The sequence below is a fragment of the Electrona antarctica genome (genome assembly GCF_951216825.1).
Source record: "Electrona antarctica genome assembly, chromosome: 1".
NCBI lineage: Eukaryota > Metazoa > Chordata > Actinopteri > Myctophiformes > Myctophidae > Electrona > Electrona antarctica.
The window spans coordinates 13929187-13955741 of record NC_136806.1 but is presented as its reverse complement, the minus strand read 5'-3'; the positions used below and the strand labels follow the sequence as shown (position 1 = coordinate 13955741).

General features: G+C 43.1%; 1 protein-coding gene across 3 annotated transcripts in view; it reads left to right on the top strand.

The window, feature by feature from the left end:
• The window catches only part of LOC306933874 (C2 calcium-dependent domain-containing protein 4C-like), a 76099-nt gene that overhangs the window by 37357 nt on the left and 12187 nt on the right, over positions 1–26555 (top strand). The window contains exon 1 of one of the 3 annotated variants that reach the window (XM_079516238.1): positions 26092–26256. The exons of the other annotated variants lie outside the window; for them this stretch is intronic. The gene's annotated coding sequence lies outside the window, so the exon portion shown is untranslated. Of the gene's footprint in view, positions 1–26091; positions 26257–26555 lie in introns of those variants that run through there. 3 annotated transcript variants of the gene reach the window in all.

Genomic DNA, 26555 nt, shown 5'->3' with positions numbered 1-26555 from the left:
CTACTCCGAGTCTCTCTCGTGTGACTGAACTTCTCACCCTATCTCTAAGGGAGATGCCAGCCACCCGTCGAAGAAAACTCATTTCGGCCGCTTGTATTCGCGACCTTATTCTTTCAGTCATGACCCACACTTCATGACCATAGGTGAGAGTAGGAACGAAGATTGCTCGGTAGACAGAGAGCTTTTCCTTCTGGCTCAACTCTCTTTTCGTCAAAACAGTGCGGTACAGCGACTGCAATACCGCCCCTGCCGCTCCGATTCTCCGGCTGATCTCCTTCTCCGTCCTCCCCTCACTCGTGAACAAGACCCCAAGATACTTGAACTCCTTCACCTGGGGTAATGCCTCATTCCCTACCCGGACTGCACAATCCACCGGTTTCCTGCTGAGAACCATGGCCTCAGATTTGGAGACGCTGATCCTCATCCCAGCTGCCGTACACTCGGCTGCCATCAGGACCACATCATCTGCAAAAAGCAGTGATGCAACCTTAGGTCACCGAGCCGAATACCCTCTCCACCACGACTACGCCTCGAGATCCTGTCCATGAAAATCACAAACAGGATAGTTGACAATGCGCAGCCCTGGCGAAGGCCAACCCCCACCGGAAACGAATCCGACTTACTCCCAAGCACACGGACACAGCTCTCGCTTTGGGTGTACAGAGATTGGATGGACCTCAATAAGGTCCCCCTCACCCCATACTCCCGCAGCACCTCCCACAGGACATCCCGGGGACCCGGTCATATGCCTTCTCCAAATCCACAAAACACATGTAGACCGGATATGCATACTCCCAGGCCTTCTCCAGGATTCCTGCAAGAGTATAGATCTGGTCAGTTGTTATAAGTAACAACAATAACAATTAAGTAAGAGAGAGATGACTGAACAAAAATGACTTGGGATAATGCCCAACAGTCGGCTTGAGCCATATATTCAAACAAAAAAAGCCTACTGGTAGTGCAATCACAAATAAGCAATTATGAGGTAGACTCTCTGTCCAGCAGTAATACGCACAGGATGAGAGAGAGAGAGAGAGAGAGAGAGAGAGAGAGAGAGAGAGAGAGAGAGAGAGAGAGAGAGAGAGAGAGAGAGAGAGAGAGAGAGAGAGAGAGAGAGAGAGAGAGAGAGAGAGAGAGAGAGAGAGAGAGAGAGAGAGAGAGAGAGAGAGAGAGAGAGAGAGAGAGAGAGACAAGCGCCTAACAGCATACCGGTAGGGCAATAAAGGACAGATCCGTCATAGGAACATGGGCCATAGGGGCCTCCACCCGCCGTCACGTGACCGTGGCCCCATGTTGGAAACCGATCTATCCTTTACTGCCCTATCGGTATGCTGTTAGGCGTCAGACAGTGTCACAGTGACACAATAAATGGTGGGCTCAAATCAAATGCGCAACAGCAGCTTCAGCAAAACAGCCAAACAAAAAAAAAAGCCTACAATTATGCAGCTTACAAATGAAAGTGCAACAGATTGTAAAGTGAAATCACCTTACCTTACTGGTAAAACAACACTTACAGATCACTCATTAGTCACTACTGTCCAGTCCTCCAATTCGCCATCGTCTCCGCTAGCAGCATTGTCCTCATCATCCAGTACGACAAGTTTGTTGTTTAGCAACTCCTCTTCGTCTTCCTCGGCCTCAAGCCTGTTCTCATCTTGTTGTCGGAGACGCAGTTGGGCCAGATCCTCTCGTCCTGTGGCGCAGGGCTGTCCCTCCCTGAAGCACAGGATGCGGTCGTCCCGTCGGGGTTCACAGTCTGTCCACAAAGACTTTATGATCATCTCTTTGTCCAACTTGTCCCAGGCTTTGAGCACCCAGTCCACAAGCAGGCGGCGGGCGGGGGCTCTTGGGTTACCTCCGGCCGTGTATGTCTTGTCCACGTCTCCAGCCATCCACTGATCATAGGACTCATGTAGACTCGCCTTGAAGGGCTGATTCCACATCACATCAGGCGCTTGGACATATTTTGTGCAAGCACCTGATGGAACGGTATACAGCGACTGCAATATTGTCCCTGCTGATTCTCCGGCTGATCTCCACGTTAGAGTAAAAGTACAATATGAGATGATGATGATGAGATGATTATTGGCCTCTGGGATGTAGTGTAGTACACGTACAAAATATTGAGGAAATACTAATGTGTGTGTGTGTGTGTGTGTGTGTGTGTGTGTGTGTGTGTGTGTGTGTGTGTGTGTGTGTGTGTGTGTGTGTGTGTGTGTGTGTGTGTGTGTGTGTGTGTGTGTGTGTGTGTGTGTGTGTGTGTGTGTGTGTGTGTGTGTGTGTGTGTGTGTGTGTGTGTGACCGTTCATCATCAAAGTGCAGAAAGCAGGCCTAATTGACTGCTTTTACTGAGAGAGAGAGAGAGAGCGCATCAGTAGATTGATGGATATAGGGCCAGGTGGACGTACAGTTTGGGACAGAACTCAATGAGATGAAAGAACAGGATGACAGAGAGATCCACAGGGTGAGGTGAGGACACTGATTCCCTCTCCACTTCATTAGGCATCTATAACTTGGACACATCATCAGTGTTGTGAACCTGGAATCGTTGGGTGTTTCTGGTGCTTATACCTGATGCGTTGTATCATATTAGTTAAATCATCTAAAATCCAGTAAAGAGGCTGTAGAGTAGACAGAGGTGGAACCTGGAATATTTAATGAATGGGGAACATTCTCTTCACGATATGAAATATGAACAGCAAATGAACATGAATAAAAGCAGATACGACTTGTTATATTGCGAATCTATTGATTATTCGCTCCATATCAGTCCGTTGGTTATAGGGGCTCCATATCAGTCTGTTGGTTATAGGGGCTCCATATCAGTCCGTTGGTTATAGGGCTGCCCTTTGAAGCGGCAGCCAGAGGTGTCATGTCTGTCCTGGAGAGCTCTGACGTGTCTCTACTTTTTCAGACCGACACTATATAGAAATCTCTCTGTGACCTTGATAAGCACAGCTAGTGTGCACACTCTTTTTTTAAGTAATGGTTGATGCTCCAAAGGTACACCAAAGGTCTACTTTGTACCATCATACCACAGACACCCTCCTCCAGGCAACCCGACAAAGGCTGATCAGACCATCCGTCCATAACTATAGAACTTGTGTTCTGGTCAACTTGATGTGCAGAGAATGTTGGAGAGGCAAGGGCTGAGATTCCCTAAATGGGTACTTTTAGCAAAAAAATTAAAATAAAAAGCAGTTCCATAGTAAATGCTGCATTCATGGTCTGGAGCAGTGTTGTTTTTGTCGACTGAAACTAAGGCGAAAAATGTCCGTCGACTACCTTTTTCCACTCAGGAAAACTAAATGGAAACTAAATGAAAACTAAGCTATGATGACTAAAACTAAGACTAAATGTATTGACAATTTCGTCAACAGATAAAAACTACACTAAAATGCTAGGAAGGGACTAGTGGACAAGAGATCCAGTATAAGTAATTTTACACTTGGTTACATGCTGAAAATAGCAGATCTACAAGCATACAATGTTGTGAGCTTGTAGATCGGCTATTTTCAGTGTAAAATCAGACATTACGACGGCATCAAGGCCCGCCAAAATACATTTTAGTCGACTAAATCAACTGTAGATTTAGTCAACTAAAATCGTATGACATTTAGTCGACTAAAACTAGACTAACACTAAAACATTCCAGGTGACTAAAATGTGACCAAAATGAAAACTATTCAAGAGAATATATGACTAAAATAAAAATGTGCTGCCAAAAACAACACTGGTCTGGAGAGGGTATTTTTTGACAGATGGGTATAGAAGGGCAGCGGCTCAAACACCCTGGCTTTGATGTGTGCACGTGACTGCCAGGGACCCCCACATTCATATGTTTTTACTGCCAGGGCGTCACAGTCCCGCCCCCTCGAGAGACCCGGAAAATAATTCCCTGTTCATTTTCCTCAGACTTTTTAAAAAGTATTTATTTAAAGACGTTTACGCTGTGGACAAAGCCAACTCGAGTTGAGACACATAATGACAATAAACACAATGTTTTGGGCCAAACAAATGATTAGAAAGAAGAAAAAAACGGCATGTTACAACACTTTTTTTTGTTGTTTTTTCTTCTTTGTAATTATTTGTTTGGTCCAAAATATTGGGTTTGTTGTCATGATCTGTCACAACTCTATTTGGCTTTGTACGACGCTTAAAGTCTTTAAATAAATACTTTTTGAAATGTCTATGGGAAAAATGCATTGGGAATTGTTTCCTGGGCCTGGCGTCGTCATGAATGGGGGCGGGACTGCGTCGCTACAAGAACAGTGTTCATCCATCTGCCAGCGTTTTGGAGCGTTTTTACGAATCTTTCAAGACGCACAGAATATTTGGTTCTATGACGATGAAAACACCAAATATCTCAAAAGAAAGACGAGAGTCTCTACTTTCATCGGGAAAGAAAAGTGTGTCACTGTGATGTTCCGTTCTTTATCGGCATGCAGTTGAATATGTTGTCACCGCAAAGAGAGAGCGTAAAATTACACTCAATGGCATTTTTTATACTCTCAACACTTATATTATTGTCAAACATCTGCATGGAATTGTGGAACACAATCCTATGCAACAACAACAAAAATATTAATTCGTTTTCGGTCTGAGAGGCTATAAATCTCATCAAATGGTGCTCCGTGGCTCCAAAAGGTCGAATGAATAACAGACCTTGATGTGAAAAAGGGTTGAAACCCACTGGTATAAGTGTAGTCCAGTGAACTGGTAAAAGAGCAGCATCAGTGCCTGTTCCAGACTGGAGAGAGTCAGAGGAGGGGTGAAAGTGGGAGTGTGGAATCCACCTCATTATAAAGGACCGATGCCATCCATTGGTCCAATTAAAACTGACAACTGCAGCACTACAAGAGGTCACGCTGTGTGTGTGTGTGTGTGTGTGTGTGTGTGTGTGTGTGTGTGTGTGTGTGTGTGTGTGTGTGTGTGTGTGTGTGTGTGTGTGTGTGTGTGTGTGTGTGTGTGTGTGTGTGTGTGTGTGTGTGTGTGTGTGTGTGTGTGTGTGTGTGTGTGTGTGTGTGTGTGTGTGTGTGTGTGTGTGTGTGTGTGTGTCTGTGTGTCTGTGTGTCTGTCTGTCTGTCTGTCTGTGTGTCTGTGTGTCTGTGTGTCTGTCTGTCTGTCTGTCTGTCTTACATAGGACACATTTGGGGACAAGTGTTGGACATGAAACCAGTTGATTGGGGTCGTCATGTCATGTTGAGACATAATCTGTCGTGCCCCCAAATCGATTTGTGCTACAGTGTCATAAGGTCAGGGTGGGGGCGGGGCTTGGAGAATATACGATATGATTATAAGTGTGCGTGTGCAGACATGCACGCACACAGACACGCACAGACATATGCGCGCTCACGCACACACATACACAGTCATGGATATTTGTTAAAATAATTAGCTGGCCTCTCTCTCAAGACCTTAATCGTCTGCCAAATGATCAACACCCAATTAAAAGTATAGTCTGGAACAATGTGCGTGCGTGCGTGCGTGCGTGCGTGCGCGCGCGCGCGCGCACACACACACACACACACACACACACACACACACACACACACACACACACACACACACACACACACTCAGATCAAATCAAACTTTATTTATATAGCGCATGTAAAACAACCAAAGTTGACCAAAGTACTGCAGAAGGAGGGAGTGCATTGTCCGGCAGCGACAATCGGACGTGGCGCTGCCGGGGGGAGGGGAGGGGAGGGGGGATTATGTCACTCCACTGCTGCTCCGTTTCGCGGCCGCCGGTCCAGACGCCTCAACTTCCGATATACCAGCCGTGGGGTTAATAGGGTGTTAAAACTCACCCGTGACTCCTGACATGCATTGCGTCGTGCTTGCGGTTACATGGTTAGGGTTTTGGGGTGTAGGGTGTCGGACTGATGCCGCCGAGAAACACGGGTGTTGCCGCAGGTGTTGTCGGCAATTGGTGGACAAATGGCCGGAAAAATGCACTCGCTTCTCCCTCAAGTAGGCTACTGAATAAGACACTGGTGTTTTGACCCAAAAAGAAGAATCCGAGATATTCACGTTCAAAAAGCTATGTCCCCATAGACAGCATAAGCCAGCGACATTTCCATTTCTGTTTTTTTTTGGGTTTTTTTCATCGGACCCCTACCGGAGTGTTATGACCGCTTACAGGACACGTGATTTCGGCGCCCGGGGCCTTTGGAAAACAGGCGTCAAGAGGCGGTTTTGGTGATAAATGAGTCCATAGCCTCGGCTGTTATTTTGGGAGGGGGGGGGGGGGGGGGGGGGGGGCGTGCTGTTTTTTTTTGTCAAACATTAAAAGTGCATAGACGTGGTTGCCAATTCCTGAAAGCCAGATTTTGGTGGGAATAGCGGTGCTCAAAAAACTTTGCATATTGAAAAATTCAATACTTTCAGATTTCAATCAGAAATGTATAAACATCACATGGTGCAGTCAGAATTGTTTGTCTAAAAGGCTACTCTTCACTCCTCTCACGCTGTTTCACAAAGCACAGAATCAGACTTATTGGCCTAAAGACATGTTTCAGCCATGCAAGAGCTGGGAATCCATGATGTGTGAATTGTGGTGGTGGGAGCGAGTTTCTCATCATCAAATGTCCTTTTCTCTGTTCCTTCCAATTAAGACATTCCTGTGTGAGTGCAACCTATTACTGATGTGCAGGTGTTGACTTGAGCCGGTCGCCATGGCTACAAGTCAAAGCCCTCTTGTACTCTCTCCATACATGCACTCACATCCGCTCATTACATCACACCGATAAATGCATGCACGGTCGCACGCACACAAACACATAGCTAGGCCTATATATGAATCTTCTGGAATGCCTCCCTGTGGAGATCAGGCTTGCAGAGGCTGTGCCCAGGCCCCCGGTTCACATGTCGGTTCGAACTCACTTCCAAAGTCCATGACTACAGCAAGTCTAAACTATAGTTTGTATAGTTGTTGTTTGCATGCGTTTGCCGCTGCCTTTCATTGAGTTATTTTCGAGGGGCGCTAGCCCATCCTATAAGTCAAGTCAAGTCAATTTCATTTATATAGCACATTTAAAAACAACAGCAGTTGACCCAAAGTGCTTTCCAGAACAGGTAGACCGTAGTCTATCACAGTGCAATAATAAAACATGTAATACAATCGAAAAAAACAGGCCAAAACAAACAAAATAACAAAAACAATGAACAACAATAAACACTAAACTTCACACTGTACTAAAAGCCAGACTAAAAAGGTGTGTTTTCAGGTTGGATTTAAAAATCTCCAGGGTGGGGCTAGCCTTGATGTGGAGTGGAAGATTATTCCAAAGTGTAGGTCCAGCTACCGAGAAAGCCCGATCACCTTTTGTTTTCAGATTTGAAGGATATGGACTGCAATGAGTTTGAGAGTGGAGGATCTGAGTGTCCTGGTGGTAGGGGGAGCTGTTATTAGTTCAGAAATGTAGGAAGGGGCAAGGCCGTTTAGGGATTTAAATACAAAGAGGAGTGATTTAAATTGAATGCAGAATTTAACAGGTAACCAGCGTAGTTTTGCCAATGCAGGGGTGATATGATCTCGGTTTTTTTTTCATTCCAGTTATCAGTCTGGCAGCAGCATTTTGGACCCTCTGTAGGCGGGAGATGTCGGAGTGGGGCAGACCCAAATATAGAGAGTTGCAGTAGTCTAACCGGGAGGTGATAAATGCATGAGTGACTGTGACTAGGTCTGTATGGGTTAGAATGGGTTTTAGTTTGGCTATGGTTCTGAGCTGGTAAAAACTGCCTTTTACGACATTACTGATTTGTTTGTTAAAATTTTGTGCCGTGTCAAAAAAGTGTGGAGTTTGACTGCAGGGGGCCGAGTGAATGGGATAGACGGGCGGTTGAGGTTTTTGGGCCAAAGATGTGTAGATTATGTTTCTGTCTGAACACAAACATTACAGTAAATGCCATTGACATATGTGTCTGAGCAAATCGGCTGGGTAGGTCGGTGGCCACCCTTAGCCAATAAGGGACCACAATTCTTGATGATGATGTACAATGATGTACGATGATTAGAGTGCCCCTCACTTCACATGGGTGTGATCTTTTAAAATATGATGATTGTTTATTTATTTCCATTTTTGAATCTTTCTCGTTTTCTTTCTCTTCTGCACTGCAATTGTATTTATTTGTATTCTTTCTATGTATATATCTTTTGTTGTATGCGATGTCATTTTAATGACAGTGGTTCCTTTGCTTGATGCTTTTTTCTTTTGCAAAACACATTGAGTTTCCTCATTGTTGAAGATATGTGCTGTACAAATATAATACAAGCACTTTATCTGTACAACAAGCATCCTCTTCTCACACTGTGCTTCCGTGTCCAACGTGAGGGTTGTGTGCGTTGTGGTATCCATGGTGATGAATGTCATGGGTGTTACAGAAAGGGATCAGTGTCTGAGAACGCGTACTGTACATGTATTACCCATCTATAGTTTTATATATAGGTCATATCGTTGTCAGGCAGAAACCTCATAACTCCATATTTAAACATTTGATATTTTCTTTTTGATATATAGACCAATATGTGTTTGCAAACATTGAGACTGGTCACACGTGTGACTGTAATCAGTTCACAATCTCCAAACCTGTTGTTTTGGGGAGCGCTGGTTTCAGTTCATTGAACCTCCTCTTGTGTGTTGGCTAGTGAGGCGCATCCTAGGGAGAAAATGTATACTTCATTGCGCAACAGAAAACAGCTGATATACAAGCTCACGTTGCGTATAGCGGATGCCACTGTTGTGAGCTTAGAGGTCTGCTATAGTAGCATAAATTATACTTGATGGGCTGCAGCTGCATGTGCACGTTCAGGCTCTGGTGCCTGCATGCGTTCTTACGACAGCGACTGGAGGTGTGGTTTTGATGACAGCTGTTTTGAATTGCTATTTTTGTTGGTAACAGAAACCAAGGATTACAGGTATATGTTTCAATGGCGAGAGATCACAATAAAAATCCTAATCATTCTTCCTCCACACTGGGAGAAAAGCAACATCTGAAAGTTTGACGGTGCATTTTTACACGTGAGTGCAGTTTAGAACTTTGCCAATGCATCTTATGAGAGGCGGGGTTCATGTGGTGCCGTCCTGCGCGCACATGCTGGTGCTTATCAGTGTGTCGTCATCTATTCAGGTGTCTATATGAGCTACTATAGTTACCCTGAGCCCCCTTTCGTTCGATCCCAACAAGTTACATAATACAAATAGAGTCGCTGCTTCTTCGCCCGGAAAGGAGCAATGACCAAGTCGCAGTTGGAGGAAACACATCGACTCACTGGCCTTGGAACGTCTCGGGATCCCCCAGGAGGAAGTCACTAATGTTGCTCTGGAGAAGAAAGTCTGGAGCTCTCTGGTGGAGCTGTTGCCCCCGTGACCCGACTACAGATAAGCGGATGGATGGATGGATGGATGGATGGATGGATGGATGGATTGATTGATTATCATTTAGAGCCCAAATCAAACATTAAAGTCCATTGACAATACGGGAGATTGCTCTCCCATATTGTAAAATGCCAGAACAATCAACCGGACAGGAATCTCATACTCTGATGCAATGTTTGTGGATCTAATCCACAGATTAGCAGTATATTCTGGTGAGGACGTCCGTCAAAAACAAATGAATGCAACACGTTGTCAGCTTGCAGATCGTCTATTTTCGGCGACAAGGTTTGGTGTAGAGGGAAGAATTAGCAGACCAATATACCGTATGAGCATGAATTCAACAAATTAATCGAAAAGATAATGTGCAAGCAATTATTAACACAACTCTGATGATAGTGCTGTCAAACAAGTCTATGAAAGTCTATGGAAACAGTTTAATCTGCAACACAATTTTATTCAAGTACGTAGTGATCGGCTTCATCTGCTTCATCTGTCTCTCAGCTATGGGGGTCACTGGCCCTGATAAAACATTGAAGACCTGGATTAGACTGCATAAAACCGGCCTCTGAACCACTTAATTTCCCCCCCTGACAGAAGAACCTTCTGTTCTGCTGCCGCATGGGATTTTCAAACAAATTTGGGGGGAAGTAAATGAGCCGTTTTGTTGCTATAGCAGCAGCTCGATCCCTCATCAGAATAGGCCAGTAAATGCTTGGCAGCGGTCGCTCCCCTCATCAGAACAGGCGAGTAAATGCTCGGAACAGGCAAAAAAAGACAGTGATGGACGAAAGTACTCAACATTTATTTAGTGTCAACACCGCACCAGTGTTGTTTTTGGCAGCAAAATTCAATTTTAGTTTAGTCAAAGTCTTTGGAATTAAACTTAATTTAGTTTTAGTCATATTTCAGTCACCTGGAAGGTTTTAGTGTTAGTCTAGTTTTAGTCTACTAAAGATCATAAGATTTTAGTTGACAAATCTACAGGTGATTTAGTTGAATAAATGTCTTTTGGCAGGCCTTGATGCCGTAGTAATGACTGATTTTACACTTTCTGAAAATAGCTGTTTTCAGCATGCAACCAAGTGTAAAATGACTTATAGTGGACCTCTTGTCCACTAGTCCCTTCCTAACATTTTAGTCTATTTTAGTCTAGTTTTTGTTGACGAAATTGTTAGTATATTTAGTCTTAGTTTTAGTCATCATAGCTTAGTTTTCATTTAGTTTCCATTCAGTTTTCGTCAGTGAAAAAAGGTAGTTGACGAACATTGATCGTCATAGTTTTAGTCGACGAAATCAACACTGCACCACACTGTCCTTTCCATACTGCATGTATTTTTCCCTTTTTTCCCTTTTTTAACTGTAGGCCTATGTATGATTTATTTTTTGTTTTCCTTTTGTGTAATAGTGTAATTTGTACATCATGATGTGATCTATAGAATATCCCCATTTCCTCACACAAGTTTTCAGATGTATATATAAATATTTTTAAAATAGCTGATCTACAAGTGCAAAACGGGTCGTGACACGTTGTGTCGATCTGTAGAGCTTCTATTTTCAAATAGCCAAAGTACATAGCATCGGGCTAAACCTACAAAGTAACTAGAAACTATAACGCTTTCAAATGATTGTAGAGGAGTCTCTAAAGTACAAAATTTGCCCCTTAGATGTATTGGAGTACAAGTAAAAGTATTGAAAATTGGAGGGAAAAACTCCAGTAAAGAGTAATAGAAAATAATCCCTACAAAAAATTGCCAGTACAGTACTTGAGTACATTCTACCTTAGTTACTTTTCTCCACTCAGTGGCTGGTCCTCATGCGCCAGTATAGGCCGGTGCTGTGCTCAAAATAGCCCATAACAGAGTTTGCTTCATATCCTGTTTCAGGGCAAGGCAACCTTAGGGACGTGTTGGATGGAGCCCGCACACCACAGGTACAAAAAGACTTTTGGTGTTTTAAGCATTATGTTGAAAAAGCTGTTGAAAAATAGCAGATCTACAAGCTCATAGTGCGGCGCTACGAGCTTGTAGGTCTGCTATTTTTGAGAAATCGTGAAAATGTGCCTCAAATCTTTGAATATATATTGTTACGGAGTGAACATTTTAACTCAAATCTTTGCTTTTCTGGGGAGGTCCCTGGAACAACATATTTTCAGATGGGGGGGCGGAGGCATATTACATATAATTTTTGGGGTCCTTGACATGAAATATTGAGCACCACTGATATGTTTTTCAGAAAACTGTCAGGATTTAGAAGACATTCTTTTTAAATTTCGACGTCAGGCCTAAATGGGTTGAGAAATCTGACCTTAGGGACATGTGCCAACATGGGCACAGTGGAGGGTGATCAATGGCACACTGGCATAAGTAGTAGGGTTTTGTTTGTTTTAATCACATCTGTATACAAAGTATATCCTGCACATAATTATATATTCATTCAAAACTCTGAACTCTGACCTGGGAGGGAGTCTGGGGTTATTGCTCTGGATCTAATGATCATTATCCTGAAAATAGTTTACCCCATTTGGATTAGCACGATTCTACAAATGTCTTCTAACCTAAATCATGACAGTTTTCTGAAAAAAACTATGTTTCAACATCAGTCGTTTTCAAACATTTTCATGTCAAGGACCCCCAGAATGATATGTAATTGGCCGCCGACCCCCCTCTAAAAAGATGTTGTTTCAGGGACCCCTCCATGCAGAGGCATAGATTTGAGTTAAAAACGTTCGCTCTGTTCAAAGATTCGCGCCATATTTTCACGATTTTTCAAAAATAGCAGATCTGCTATTTTTCAATAGCTCAAGTGTAAAATAATGCTTAAAACACCAAAAGGCGTTCCCGTCCTGAAAGTGTTAAAGAGAGGATAAGAACAAAAATAAAGGTCATATTGTGCATATTATGAACAATCCAAATACGTTGGAGATATATTTTGATGTGCATGGTGTTATAATAAAGTGTAATGTTGATTATGGAACATTGACTATCAATTATATAGAAATCACACCCTGTGTGAACTGAGCGGTGCCTTTGAGGTTACTGCTGCTGCTTCACCCACTAAGTACTTGATGTCGTACGATGATGATGTATTGACGTCACAGCAGGCGGAGTAGTGAGTTTTGGCATTTTCCCGTTCAAATCAATGGCAACATTATTATGTTTATTTACCATCAATAAATACACAATAGACATCCAAACACACACAGTAAAGTGTGTTGGAGCAGTTTGCACAGCTAAAAAACATGGCAGTTCAAACATGTCAAAAAGGTTGCCGACCCCTAAATCATGTTGTTTTTGCGTGTGAAAGAGTGCTCTTAAACGCTGTTCCCTGGCCTGCATATATTGAGCTGCCCACCTCCTAGTAAACAGCTCTTAGTAGAATATTGAATAACAACACCATTATACAAAAAAATAATAAATAAAACCCTAGCTGTCCACTAGATGCCTTGATCCTTTTCTGATGCAAATGTCATATTGTTCAGAGTACCGCATGGTACAGTTTATTTTCCCCTCTCTCACTTTGGATGTCCCTAAATGTCCCTGAAAGCACATTAAGCCCTTGCATCGTCCTACTTGGGAAACAAAATAATAAAAGTTATATAAACATAAAAAACATCACTAATGGAAAAACACATTAACGTGGCGATGCCAAGTTAGAGCAGCACTCAACAAGGTACCTTTACTGCCCATGACGGTGGGAGACAGAGATTAGTGTTAAATTAATATGAATTTCTTTTTTACAGAGAGGGGTAAACATTAATCAAAAATAAAATCTATTGCTGTCGTTGTGGACAGAAAGCTTCAATCTGCATTGCATCGAGACGCATTATGAGCTATTTTTATGAAGAACAAAATGAAACGAAGAGTGTGTTAAGACTTAAGTGTATCTGTGGCTTTCAGATTAGTTTGTGGCATTTCCATTTCGCATTCCCTTTCAAAAACTGTCCACAACCGTCCTCTGAGACATATAGGAGTGAGTAGACATAAATTAGTTTGTAGAAATTAGTTTCCTTTTGTTTTGGGTGCTTAGTCACGTTTACTTGTTTGTTTCTGTATATCTCAATATGTTCCTGTGTTTACATAGTGTTGTGGTCTCTTGCTCTGTGTTAGTCTGTAATTCCCCTTGTCGAATCCTATGGGATCTTATTTTGTAATAGTGTTCTTGTTCTTCCCGTCGTGTCTCTCTACCCTGATTATTTGTTAACCCATCACAGCACTAGCCTGGCGCAGCCACACTTCACCCGCCCCTATTGCATATGCATATTCCCCGAGGCGGATTAATATCCCACGACCCACGTAGCCGCCAGCGCAGTGGTATATTAGTATCGCAACGCCAGGCTATCACAGCACATCTTCCTGTTTGTGCCCCCAGCCTATCCTGTGTTGATTGTGTCTAGCTACTTATTCCGTCTTTTTCACACGGTCTGTCAGTTTGTTAAACACTGTTTGATTGGAAGAGCCAACTTGTGGGTTTTCTGTGTTGCCCCTGTTTATTTTTTATTAAACCTTTAGTTAATAAAATATACCCTTTTTAGTTGAAGGACTGCTTCAGTCAATATATATTATTTTAAGTGTGACCAAATAGGCTACTCTTGTTGTTACGTTGCAGCAGCTGAACACATGTGAACGGTAAACATATACCAAGGTGATGTCACTGTTATGCTATTCAACACGGAAGTAACACAGGCTCGAAGCTGTTTATAAAACGCTTCAGTGATGATGAGTCACTGACAAATACTTGGTATCTTCTTTCGACCGAGTCAACTTTTTGCTGCCGTTTGGAAACTCCTCCTGGTGACGCAGTATTCCCTTCTCGGGTATACGGTGGGACATGTAAATGGTGCATTTATATGCTTTACATAGATTGTGCATTACATTCACCCATTCATACACTGATGGCAGAGGAAACCATGTTGCAAGGCACCAACCAGCTCATCGGGAGCACAGCTGCACACTTCGACACTAACTGTGGGGGCGCCTGGGTTTGAACTGGTGTGGAATCTAAGAAACCATATTTTTTATATTATTTGATTTCTCTGTGCATGTTTCCTTTATGATTATGTATGGTATTATTGTGTGTCTACTGTTTGTTCAGGGGTTGATACAGTATATTTATTTGTCTATCCCTTGTACGGTGGTTGGGGCTGTTATTATTTTACCTAATTTGTCAGACTGGGTCTCTGACTGGCACCCCGATGCGAGCTCGCCCCAACAAACCGCTACACCTCATTTAATAACTGCAATATTATGGCATACTATATTCAGCTCACTTGAACTGGTCAGAGACTCAGCCGGAGCTGGCCTGCAGGGGGTCTTAAGGCATGCATTCCACTGATCTATTGATAGGAGGAGAACGGATGGTTTAGCCTTTGTTCCTCTGTCCCTCTGCAAGTTTCTTCCTAACCAGCTGATCAAACATACATGTCGGGGCTATTAGATTTCTTAAGTAAGGAGTTGCCAGTGATTTCCCGTGTCTGTGTACCACAGCCCATGTAGTATACAGTAGGCCTATAGGTAACTCTGAATGTAAAGGTGTGGGTCAGTTTGGTGGTCAGCTCAGCTCAGCCATGCAGGCTCCTGTGAGAGCTGAGGCTGTGCTGTATTTGGTACTCGGTCTCTGAGTCTGAAATAAACCATCTCTGAGGAAAACACCACTCCGTCAATCTGTCTGCCGTGTCACAACTTTCTCCGAGTGCTCTCCCAGTTGTCAGTATTCTATGCATGGTATAGGGACTATGGAGTGTCCCCAAAATAATATACCACTGCAGGCAACCTTGCGGTTCCCATCCTGCCACCGCGCATGTCCCACAGAGGGGCACCGGTCCACGTACCGGTATTTGAGAAAATATAGAGAATTGGAATTTGTCATTGCACTCCAGCGTCCTGTGTTGTTGTCTCTCATGTTCGCCTTAGTCTTCTTGTTTGTCCTCCTGTTTTTAAAAGCCCCGTTGTCTCCTCTGCTGGATCATCTGTTTATGAGGCCTGCTGTTTCCATTATGCCAGAGATGCTGTTAAGGAGGCCTGTAAGCTGTTTTTTATTAGTGACTGTAAATTATTGCCTGCAGCAAAATACTACTGCTGACGTTCTGTTCTGTTAAATCCCCTGACACTGATGTGTGTCGTGTCGCTGGGTTCAAGCACAGCCATGTGACTGACTCTGCCACAGCAAATATCTGTCTCTTTGACTGGCATGTCTCTCTGAGAGAATAAACCCAACTGAATCCAAATCAAAATGCGTAAAAAAGAAAGAAAATGAATGGAGTGCAATGGAGTAAAAGTAAAAAGAAAACAAAAAAAAGAAAGAAAAGTCTTCATAGATGTTGCTTGAGTCAAATTTTGTAGGAAAGTTTGTGCATTCCTAGAAGTACCATTTACTCCAAACGTTAACCACTGCAAACCTCAGAAACCATCCATATTCTGGGGGAGAACATTAGCCTAAACTATTAGCAATTCTCTGTCAAAGAGTTGGCTTAATTGCAATTTTAAATAACTCAAAATCCGTTTCAAATTTTGGGACAGAAATACTCTTCCAGTGTTTTATAACGTTTTATCCTGCATGCTTTATTATAGGGTACACATTTCGCTTGGCAAAAAGCCAGCCCAGCAAGACTCACAGAAACAGCGGTCCAATGTTAGTGAATTGCAAAACCTCTGGCAATTACACCACACAACTGGCTGCTAAAACTCTGAAAGACGCAGCAGTGTGCAGGGACCTTAAATATTAGTAGTTGTGGGTTGCAATTTTTGGGGGCTTGGTTCTAAAAAGTGTATTTGCTCATCTGGGCTTGTTTCTAAAGTGTAGTTGCTATCTGGGCTTGTTTCTAAAGTGTAGTTGCTATCTGGGCTTGTTTCTAAAGTGTATTTGCTCATCTGGGCTTGTTTCTAAAGTGTAGTTGCTATCTGGGCTTGTTTCTAAAGTGTATTTGCTCATCTGGGCTTGTTTCTAAAGTGTAGTTGCTATCTGGGCTTGTTTCTAAAGTGTAATTGCTATCTGGGCTTGTTTCTAAAGTGTATTTGCTCATCTGGGCTTGTTTCTAAAGTGTATTTGCTCATCTGGGCTTGTTTCTAAAGTGTAATTGCTATCTGGGCTTGTTTCTAAAGTGTAGTTGCTATCTGGGCTTGTTTCTAAAGTGTAGTTGCTATCTGGGCTTGTTTCTAAAGTGTAGTTGCTATCTGGGCTAGTTTCTAAAGGGTAGTTTCTATCTGGGCTTGTTTCTAAAGGGTAGTTGCTTATTTGGGCATGTTTCTAAAGTGTAGTTGCTTATCTGGGCTTGTTGTACCAGATCTGTGTCATTAAAATGTTTCACAAATATTTCACATTTTGCATTTTGGAGCGGTGCCTCCACTCCATTACGCAGCTATGTGTGTCCCTACGTATGCATGTCCCTATGTCTTCCCGAGCACGAACAGCTGCAACACGGTAACTCTGTCATTTCACGACCGTTTCGGACTTTGGAATGCTCGCCGGAACAGTGCAGGCCCCCTGGGCGTTTTTTTCTGGGGGTCTGGATGTTCCAGGGACCCCCACACAGTAACTCTGTCATTTCTCAAAGATTTTTCTTCACTACAATACAGTACAGAGCACAATGACAATAAATGTATAGTTTCACCGCTCAGTTCACACAGGTGTGATATGTTATTATTGGATTATGTTACCAATGATATTAAATGTCATCAAATGGTGTGTGTGTGTGTGTGTGTGTGTGTGTGTGTGTGTGTGTGTGTGTGTGTGTGTGTGTGTGTGTGTGTGTGTGTGTGTGTGTGTGTGTGTGTGTGTGTGTGTGTGTGTGTGTGTGTGTGTGTGTGTGTGTCAGTTTTCTGAAAAACCTATGTTAGTGGCGCTCAACCTTTTTCATGTCAAGCACCCCCAGAATGATCTGTTTAATGCAATGTATTTGTGCAAGTATTTTTGTTGACAAAGTTGTAAATGTCAACAGTATGTATATCCATAACATAAGCAAGCAGCACGCTAGCAGACAATACTCTAGTTATGTCTTTCAATCATTGTATTATTTTTACCTGATCATCTTCTTCTTAATGTAATACACTATAGTTTAAGCTCTTCACATTAAACAGTCCTGCCGGCCCGGGCGGGTCTTTGCGCAACCGCTCCGGGGTTTAGATATGCCAGCTCAACCACAGAGAGGCCATGCAGACTACATGGTGCATGGTGGGAGGATCTGGTATTCCATGGGATTTATTATCTGTTGCCAAAGCTGTTATCACCAGTTGGATTATGTTACTGCCGTAACCTGGCAACAATGTGATGGATCCCCTAGGAGGACGTTTATAAGCCTTGGTTCAGATGGAATATCTTTTGTGTTATCTTGGTTGTACCCACCCGTGCATGGCTGGTACTTACTTCCCCCCCAGTATAGCTCGCCGCGTTACAATACTGCAATTTAGAAATACTCTTTTTTTCGTATGAAAGTGTGCTTGGCGTGCCGAAAGTAGTCATGAGGCAGAAGGTCCCATTTCACACGTTTTCAAATGTATAAGTATGTTGTAGATCGGCTGAAGTTTAGATAGGGCTGACGTGGTTCATGTATGTTAGTATAGAAGATTGGAAATACATGCAGTAAAGTAAATACCTAAAACTACTTAACTACAGTACTACTTCAGTTGTATACCCCTGGGTCAGCAACCTTTTAGACATGAAGTTCCATGTTTGCATTTTCGTGATAGTCAGTTTTGCCATATCAACATTACATTTAACTTTGACAACACATTTTGAATGTTCTTCTTTTGAAATACTAGAGCGGTGCCCGTTGGGCACTGGCCTACTTGGAACGATGTAAGTTGGAAAATGAATGCCCTACCCAGGTATTATGTCTGTGTCCCTTTTTTGCCGAGTTCTTTGTCTGGCATGCCCAAATATGGAGTCTATGCTGATAGATTGATGTCAGAATGATGTCAGAACAGGCCAGCTCCATATATGGCCCTGTCCAGAGCTCGGGCAGAGGAGTTTTTGTGGCGGTTCTGGACAACCGTGGGTCCGACCGACTCGACACCGGACACTGCATCCCCTGTGGTGGGGTGGAACGTGTGTGTCGAATTTGAAGTCGGTGGGGTGACGTACAGACGTACATAGACTTGGTGCATTTATGGTTAGATTTACATGCAGGACATTGCAGTGATCATTAGAATCAGAGCGACAACCCACCTAATCTCCCAGACTCTCTTCCCAGTCGGAGTTCGCCTAATCTCCCAGACTCTCTCCCCAGTCAGACTCTCTCCCCAGTCAGACTCTCTCCCCAGTCAGACTCCCTCCCCAGTCAGACTCCCTCCCCAGTCAGACTCTCTCCCCAGTCAGACTCCCTCCCCAGTCAGACTCTCTCCCCAGTCAGACTCCCTCCCCAGTCAGATTACAGAGTTTGAATAAATGTAGAATTATGTGCGGGATGTCGTTTGCATACAGATGTGAGGGGACTTTTATTTTACCAAAATCCTCTTTCACACCCATGCCAGTGTGCCAGTATAAAATTACCCTCCCCTGTGACAATGTAGGCACCTGTAAAGATGCCTATATACTTCTGCCCCAGACAGTGTAGAATTCAAAGTATTTAAAGTATTAGGGCGGCCGTATACAATCGATTTCAATGGAGAAGAGGGGTCTTCAACGTTTTTCTTTTTTCAGTCCAAGGACCCCTTAACTGAGAGAGATAAAGCAGGGGCCCCCTGTATGAAATTGTGTTGCAGATTAAACATTTTCATAGATTTCATAGATCGCTTTGTAGGCTTGTTTGACAGCGCTGTCAATGTGCAGCGTTTTGTTGGATTCATGTTGTATTTCCAGAGAGTTAACTTAAACACTCTTAACTGTGTCTGCTCTTTTTCTCCCCTACATCAAACCTCTGCCGAAAATAGCCGATCTACAAGCTCATAATAACGCCTCGCAGCCCACTGAGGCCCAAACGGCCCAATGTTTTGTGGCCGTTTATAATATATATCTGCTATTGTCGGCTAATGTTCCCCTCAGAATAGGGATGCTAGGGTTGAAGTGGTCAATGTACAAAATAATCACACCCGTGTGAAGTGAGGGGCGCTCTTATCGCCATCATACATCATCTCCTTCCGGCCAATGAGAATTTGCGTCCTCACCTTCGTCTTCAATGTTTGTGTTTACACAAACCCTCAAAGCTGCACATAGGAGGGGCTATATGGCCCCTCAAAAACAGGGTGGCCCCCCTGTAGTAACTCTGAGGACCCCCTAAAGGGGTCCCGGACCCCCTGTTGAAGACCCATGCTATATAATATAGAGCTTGAGGGATATTGTTTGGTTCATATACAGTATGCAGTCTTTTCCTGGTAAAACAAACTATGTAAGAGATTGAACCGTCAGTAAGAGTTTATTGCTAAAAGAAAAATAATGCTGTACTTTTTCTACAAAGCTCAGCCCTGTTCCTTGAAGTTGAAATTATTGTGTGGGCAATTTACCATTTATATACTTAATACCAGTTCTAGGCACCTTGAGTCTCTTCTTAATCCATCCCTGGAAAACAATAATAAAAGGATTTGGATTACCCACCTGCCCCCCCAAAACATGACAAAGAAAAATGTTTGCCTTACTTTGAACAAAATGTCTTTTACTTTGGAGTCAGTGAAATGGGCTGTAATGGGGTTTTATTGAGCCTAATGTAAATCAAGTTTTCTGGGTCTCCTATTTTTCCTCTCCCCTTGAATCAGGAGTAGCTCACTCCTAACTTCACGGTGGTAAAGAGAGATTATACTGTATCTGGCTGTACGTGTCATGTTTCGCCAAAGACTCGTGTGTGTGTGTGTGTGTGTGTGTGTGTGTGTGTGTGTGTGTGTGTGTGTGTGTGTGTGTGTGTGTGTGTGTGTGTGTGTGTGTGTGTGTGTGTGTGTGTGTGTGTGTGTGTGTGTGTGTGTGTGTGTGTGTGTGTGTGTGTGTGTGTGTGTGTGCGCGCGCGGGCGGCAAGCTTTTCACAACATCACTTCACATTAGTGAAGGATGTTGCACGCTGACCATAACGGATCCATAACTGAGCCCTGTGGGACTTCACAATTATTCTGCAGATTAGAAGTGTCGGAGAGACACGATAATGTCACACCCTGCGGAGGCGGAAAATCTGTTTGTATCACTCTTAATCTTAGGGGTTAACAACTTTACACACACACGCACGCACGCACACACACACACATGCAGAGAGAGAGAGAACATAACATTTGCCTGTTTGGATTCAATTAAAACAAGAATCAGAACATATATATGGACCCTGAGAGTCTGTAGTATTAGGCCTACATCAGTGCTTCAATGTTTGTTTTATATTGCTGCTCTATAGAAATATGGGGGTCCGTAGACTAATGCATGCCAAACTGGGGCTCCGTGAAATTAAACGGGTTGAGAATCACTGCTAGAGCCGTAAAAATCTCCTCGTATGGGGGTCCCTGGAATATCATTTCAAATCACCTCAGCCCTGTGGATAGTGACTGACTATTCCTGGAGAGACTTCAGCACCATGGATAGTGACTGACCATTCCAGGAGAGACTTCAGCACCATGGAACTGGGAACTGATCCAAAATGCCGCAGCTCGCTTGGTCTTCAACCAGTCAAAATTCTCACATGTCTCCCTTCTCCGCTCCCTCCACTGGCTCCCGGTCGCTGCCCGCACAGAATACAAAACTCTGATACTGGCATCCCCCATATCTTGCAAGTATGATTGAACCCTACAAACCCTCCCGCACACTCAGATCAGCCAACGCAGGGGAGCTGGAAGTACCCTCACTAAAAACGCCAGGACAACGCTCCACACGTCCCAAACTCTTCTCCCTTCTGGCTCCAAAACTGTGGAATGCACCTCCCGTTACAGTCAGAACTGAAGCATCACTCCCAATCTTCCGCCGTAGTCTGCAAACCCACCATTTCAGACTCCATCATGGCCCATAGCACTTACCCTACCCCCCTTAGATAGCACTTTTGTAGACTTATAGCATTTGATACAGACTTATAGCATGTTATGTAGCCAGCACTATAATTGCATTGTATGTAGTCATAGCACTTCATAGTACATATGTATAGCATAGTATAGTATTAATATATATTATAGTTTCATTATATAGATATTCCACTGTTACGTTCTTAGCTTACGCATGTTTCATGATAAATGCTTTTTTGAGTGGTGTAAACCACTCCTACAACTGGCTTTGTTTGTCTGTCTGTCTGTTCGTACCAAAAAATGAGCATGGTTGCTATGGTCACCCAGTTCACACGGGTGTGATTTCATTACGTCAGACATTACGTCAGACCACAGCTGATCAGTCTATATAAGACCTTACACCACTCAGTTCACACGGGTGTGATTTTTATATATGTGATGTATTCCCATGCTTTTTTCTTCTTGCTTAATGTAAATCGCTCTGGATTAAGAGCGTCTGCTAAATGCCTAAATTGTAAATTGTAAATTGATAGTGACTGACTATTCCTGGCCTCAGCACCATGGACAGTGGCTGAATCCCCCAGGAGAGACCTCAGCACCGTGGCAGTGTTTTCGTCGACTAAAACTAGGACGAAAAATGTTTGTCGACTACCTTTTTCCACTGACGAAAACTAAATGGAAACTAAGCTATGATGACTAAAACTGAGACTAAATATACTGATATATATTTCGTCAACAAATAAAAACTAGACTAAAATGTTAAGAAGGGAATAGTGGACAAGAGATCTTGTATAAATCATTTTACAATTAGTTGCATGCGGAAAATAGCCGATCTACAAGCTCACAACGCGTCGCACTGCGACCCCTGATTTCTCTGAAATATACCTTATATCGTGTTGCATATACAATGTATCATATTGTATCTTATAGCATAACCTGACTGTAGGACACGCACACACACCCAAACACACACGCACGCACGCACGCACGCACGTACGCATCATGACGATCTTTACATCACTGCTGTCTGTTTTGCTATGGTTGCCACGGTAACTGGCATTGTGGTATTCCACCATAGGACTTTAATGTTAGTAACTACACTGGTGACATTTACATATCATTTGCATTTCTGTCTGTCTGTCTGTCTGTCTGTCATCCGTTCACGTTGCGAAAGCAAAAGTGGAACGAAACAATCAAGACAAAAATAATGATGTACCGTCATGTAAAATTAAAAGTGTAACTGTGTAAACACATTGCAATTCAGAGAAAACTGTAACCATACAAAACCATGAGAATTGGACATTCTCTGTCAGAAATAGATACACATCGACATCATATAGCCATGGAAAGGTTAGCTTGGGTTAATCTCTCTCTCTCTCTCTCTCTCTCTCTCTCTCTCTCTCTCTCTCTCTCTCTCTCTCTCTCTCTCTCTCTCTCTCTCTCTCTCTCTCTCTCCCTCTCTCCATCTCTCTCTCTCTCTCATTTCCGTCATAGCCCCCACATTATGGAATTTCTTCTGCGGGGATCCCTGGAACTACATATTTTCAATTTGGGGTCCGTGGCCAAATACTGATAATTCCCTGGGGGTCCTTGACATGAAAGAGGTTGAGCATCACTGACATAGAAACATAGGTTTTTCAAGAAACTGTTAGGATTTAGAAGCCTTTTTTTTTGTTTTTGTTTTTTTATCTGCCTCAGGTTTTTTCTCTTCTGGTAATAGTCCCATGTCCAGATGGGTTGCATGGCCAAATTATTTGAAATACAGCAAACTAACGATCCAGAGGGCAACATTTTACTATGGAAACTAATACTAAGATGGTCAGAATCATTGCCTAAAAAAAAAGAAATAATTGCTTTAATGACTCACTGATTCACATACGTACATCTAGCATGTTCAGTTTGGACATAGGAACTATAAATAGATGTGTGTAGGCCATTACAACAACAATAAGCATAAAGCAGTCCTATGATGACAAACAGCACACTTCTGTTCCTCCACATTTTCATGGATTTTTTTGTCTTCTGATGAGGTGTATATTTACACACAGCCGTGTTGGAAAGTAACTATAGAGTATACATTTTACTCAAGTACTGCACTTAAGTACAATATTTAGGTATTTATTTTTTACTGTATTTACAATTTACAACACTTTTTGCCTATATATACTTCCATTACATCTCAGAGGAAAGTACATTTTGAATGCTGGACTTGTATTTGTACTTTTGTAACAGAGCATTTCTATATTGCATATTGATGCTTTTACCATTCTGGGCGGGAACCCCTTTTGGTGTTTTAAGCATTATGATATACTGTACTTTAGCTATTGAAAAAAAGCAGAAAATGTGGCAAGATCTTTGAATATAATTATTTCAGAGCGAACGTTGTTACTCAAATCTTTGCTTCTGGGGGGGTCCCTAGCTGGAACAACATATTTTCAGATGGGGTTCGGCGGCCAATTACATATATTTGTGGGGGTCCTTGACATGACAATGTTTGAGAATTAACGAAACATATAGGTTTTTCAGAAAACTTTCAGGATTTAGAAGGCATTTGTAGAATCGTCCTCAGGTCTAAATAAAAGTAAAAGTAAAACGTGTGAGTATACCTCTTTGCACCATCGGGGAGCTATAGGATTAGGAGCATTCATCCACCAGTGTGTTTTTTGTAAGATATAAGCCAGTGTTTCCCAAAGTGGGGTCCGGGGACCCCCAGGGGTACCCGAGGGAGTTCCAGGGAGTCCCCCAGCTAAATGATAGTTATAGGAACCAAATGGACCTGTATGGGTCTGTAACTCAGTGTTAGATATAGCACTTTACTTTATGTAGACTTGGATAGTATTTTAAACAGACTTATACAGTAGCATGTTACGTAGACAGCACTAGAATTGCATTTTATGTAGTCATAGCACTTTATAGTACACATGTATAATATAGTATAGTATGTATATAAAGTTTCAGTATATAGATACTCCACTGTTACGTTCTTAGCTTACGCATGTTTCATTACTTTTTATATATGTGATATATCCCATGCTTTTTGTTATTGCTTAATGTAAATTGCTCTGGATTAAGAGCGTCTGCTAAATGCCTAAATTGTAGTGTACAAATGGAACCAAATGGACCCGTACACTCTCAGAGATAAATTACATTGATTTTACAATATAAATTGGGGGTCCCAGAGATAGAAATGCCTCCCGTAGACTCCGTACCTCTTTACACCATGGGGAGCTATAGGAGCATCCATCCACCACAGATGAATGCTTACATCAGTTCCACCATCACACTCCCACAGACTCCCTGTGGATTGTTCTGTTTCTAAACTCACTGCACTTCTCACTTGTACTTGTTTCTTTTCGTCGTGGCCAGGACCTTCACATTGATAGGCTATAGTAGCATCGTGGCCAGGACCTTCACATTGATAGGCTATAGTAGCAAACCCCCATCGTGGCCAGGACCTTCACATTGATAGGCTATAGTAGCAAACCCACATCGTGGCCAGGACCTTCACATTGATAGGCTATAGTAGCATCGTGGCCAGGACCTTCACATTGATAGGCTATAGTAGCAAACCTTTTCATCGTGGCCAGGACCTTCACATTGATAGGCTATAGTAGCATCGTGGCCAGGACCTTCACATTGATAGGCTATAGTAGCAAACCCCCATCGTGGCCAGGACCTTCACATTGATAGGCTATAGTAGCATCGTGGCCAGGACCTTCACATTGATAGGCTATAGTAGCATCGTGGCCAGGACCTTCACATTGATAGGCTATAGTAGCAAACCTTTTCATCGTGGCCAGGACCTTCACATTGATAGGCTATAGTAGCAAACCTTTTCATCGTGGCCAGGACCTTCACATTGATAGGCTATAGTAGCAAACCTTTTCATCGTGGCCAGGACCTTCACATTGATAGGCTATAGTAGCAAACCTTTTCATCGTGGCCAGGACCTTCACATTGATAGGCTATAGTAGCAAACCTTTTCATCGTGGCCAGGACCTTCACATTGATAGGCTATAGTAGCAAACCTTTTCATCGTGGCCAGGACCTTCACATTGATAGGCTATAGTAGCATCGTGGCCAGGACCTTCACATTGATAGGCTAGGAAACCCCCGTCTGAAAATGTTGTGCCATGCATGCAGGGATTGGAGCAAATTCTGCATTCTATTCTATTCTATTCTATTCTATTATTTGTTTCATCTTATTTTTCTTTCTTTATTTTGCAGATCTATTTAACACTCTAATCTCTCATCTCAACTCTCATCAATCGCATAATGTGGTGTGGGCTTGTAGATCGGCTATTTTAACTGCATGTTGATAGACCCTCCCTATACGTATATGCACACTCTTTTTTGCTGAGGACCACCTGCATGGAACCCTGACATGCATGCATGCATGCATGCATGCATGGGGGTCCCCAGACCCCACTTTAAAGAGAACCTTTCTGTTCGAAGTCACTGAGGCGAGGAATGCAAAGAAAACACCCAATTAAGTGTGTGTGTGTGTGTGTGTGTGTGTGTGTGTGTGTGTGTGTGTGTGTGTGTGTGTGTGTGTGTGTGTGTGTGTGTGTGTGTGTGTGTGTGTGTGTGTGTGTGTGTGTGCGTGTGCGTGCGCGCGCGCGCGCGCCTGCATGCATGCATGCATGCATACCCAGCGCGTTCAGGCTGTTCCAACAAAAGCTCACATCTCTCCCTTTGGCTTTATTAGAAGACAAAGTCATCTCATATTGACGTTAAACCAACCGAGAGACGACAGAGCCGAGTGGTCGCATGCACAACAGTTTGAGGAGGTGGGGGGGAAGCAACTCACGCACGCGCTCGTAAAGCGGTTTGGCACGCGACCACTCGGCTCTGTATAGTCAGCGCAGCCGCATTTTACGCGCGGGATTGATTGGAGATTGTGCGGAGCGGAGGAACGCCGCGCGGTGCCGTGGCGCATTGACTGGATCAGCCCTGCAGCGCTGTTGACCCAACAGGTATAGTTGACATTCAATTAAAGTTGAACATCGTGTCTTATAAATTAGGACATTTATTTATTTACAATGACACACGTTTGTTTTGGAGTCCACATTTCCGTGCGTTCTCGCGACCATGATCAATCAACATCTGCTATTTTATTTGCAAACATGCTTTTAGCCTAATTGACATTTCCCTATCGCTTATGAGTTCGCTAAATGTTATATCAAATGTCCTTTTCCCGTGCACAGACAGGCTTATATCTATTTTTCGCATCTTAATTAAAGTTGTGTGAGACATTTGGATGGCGGAGATCTGA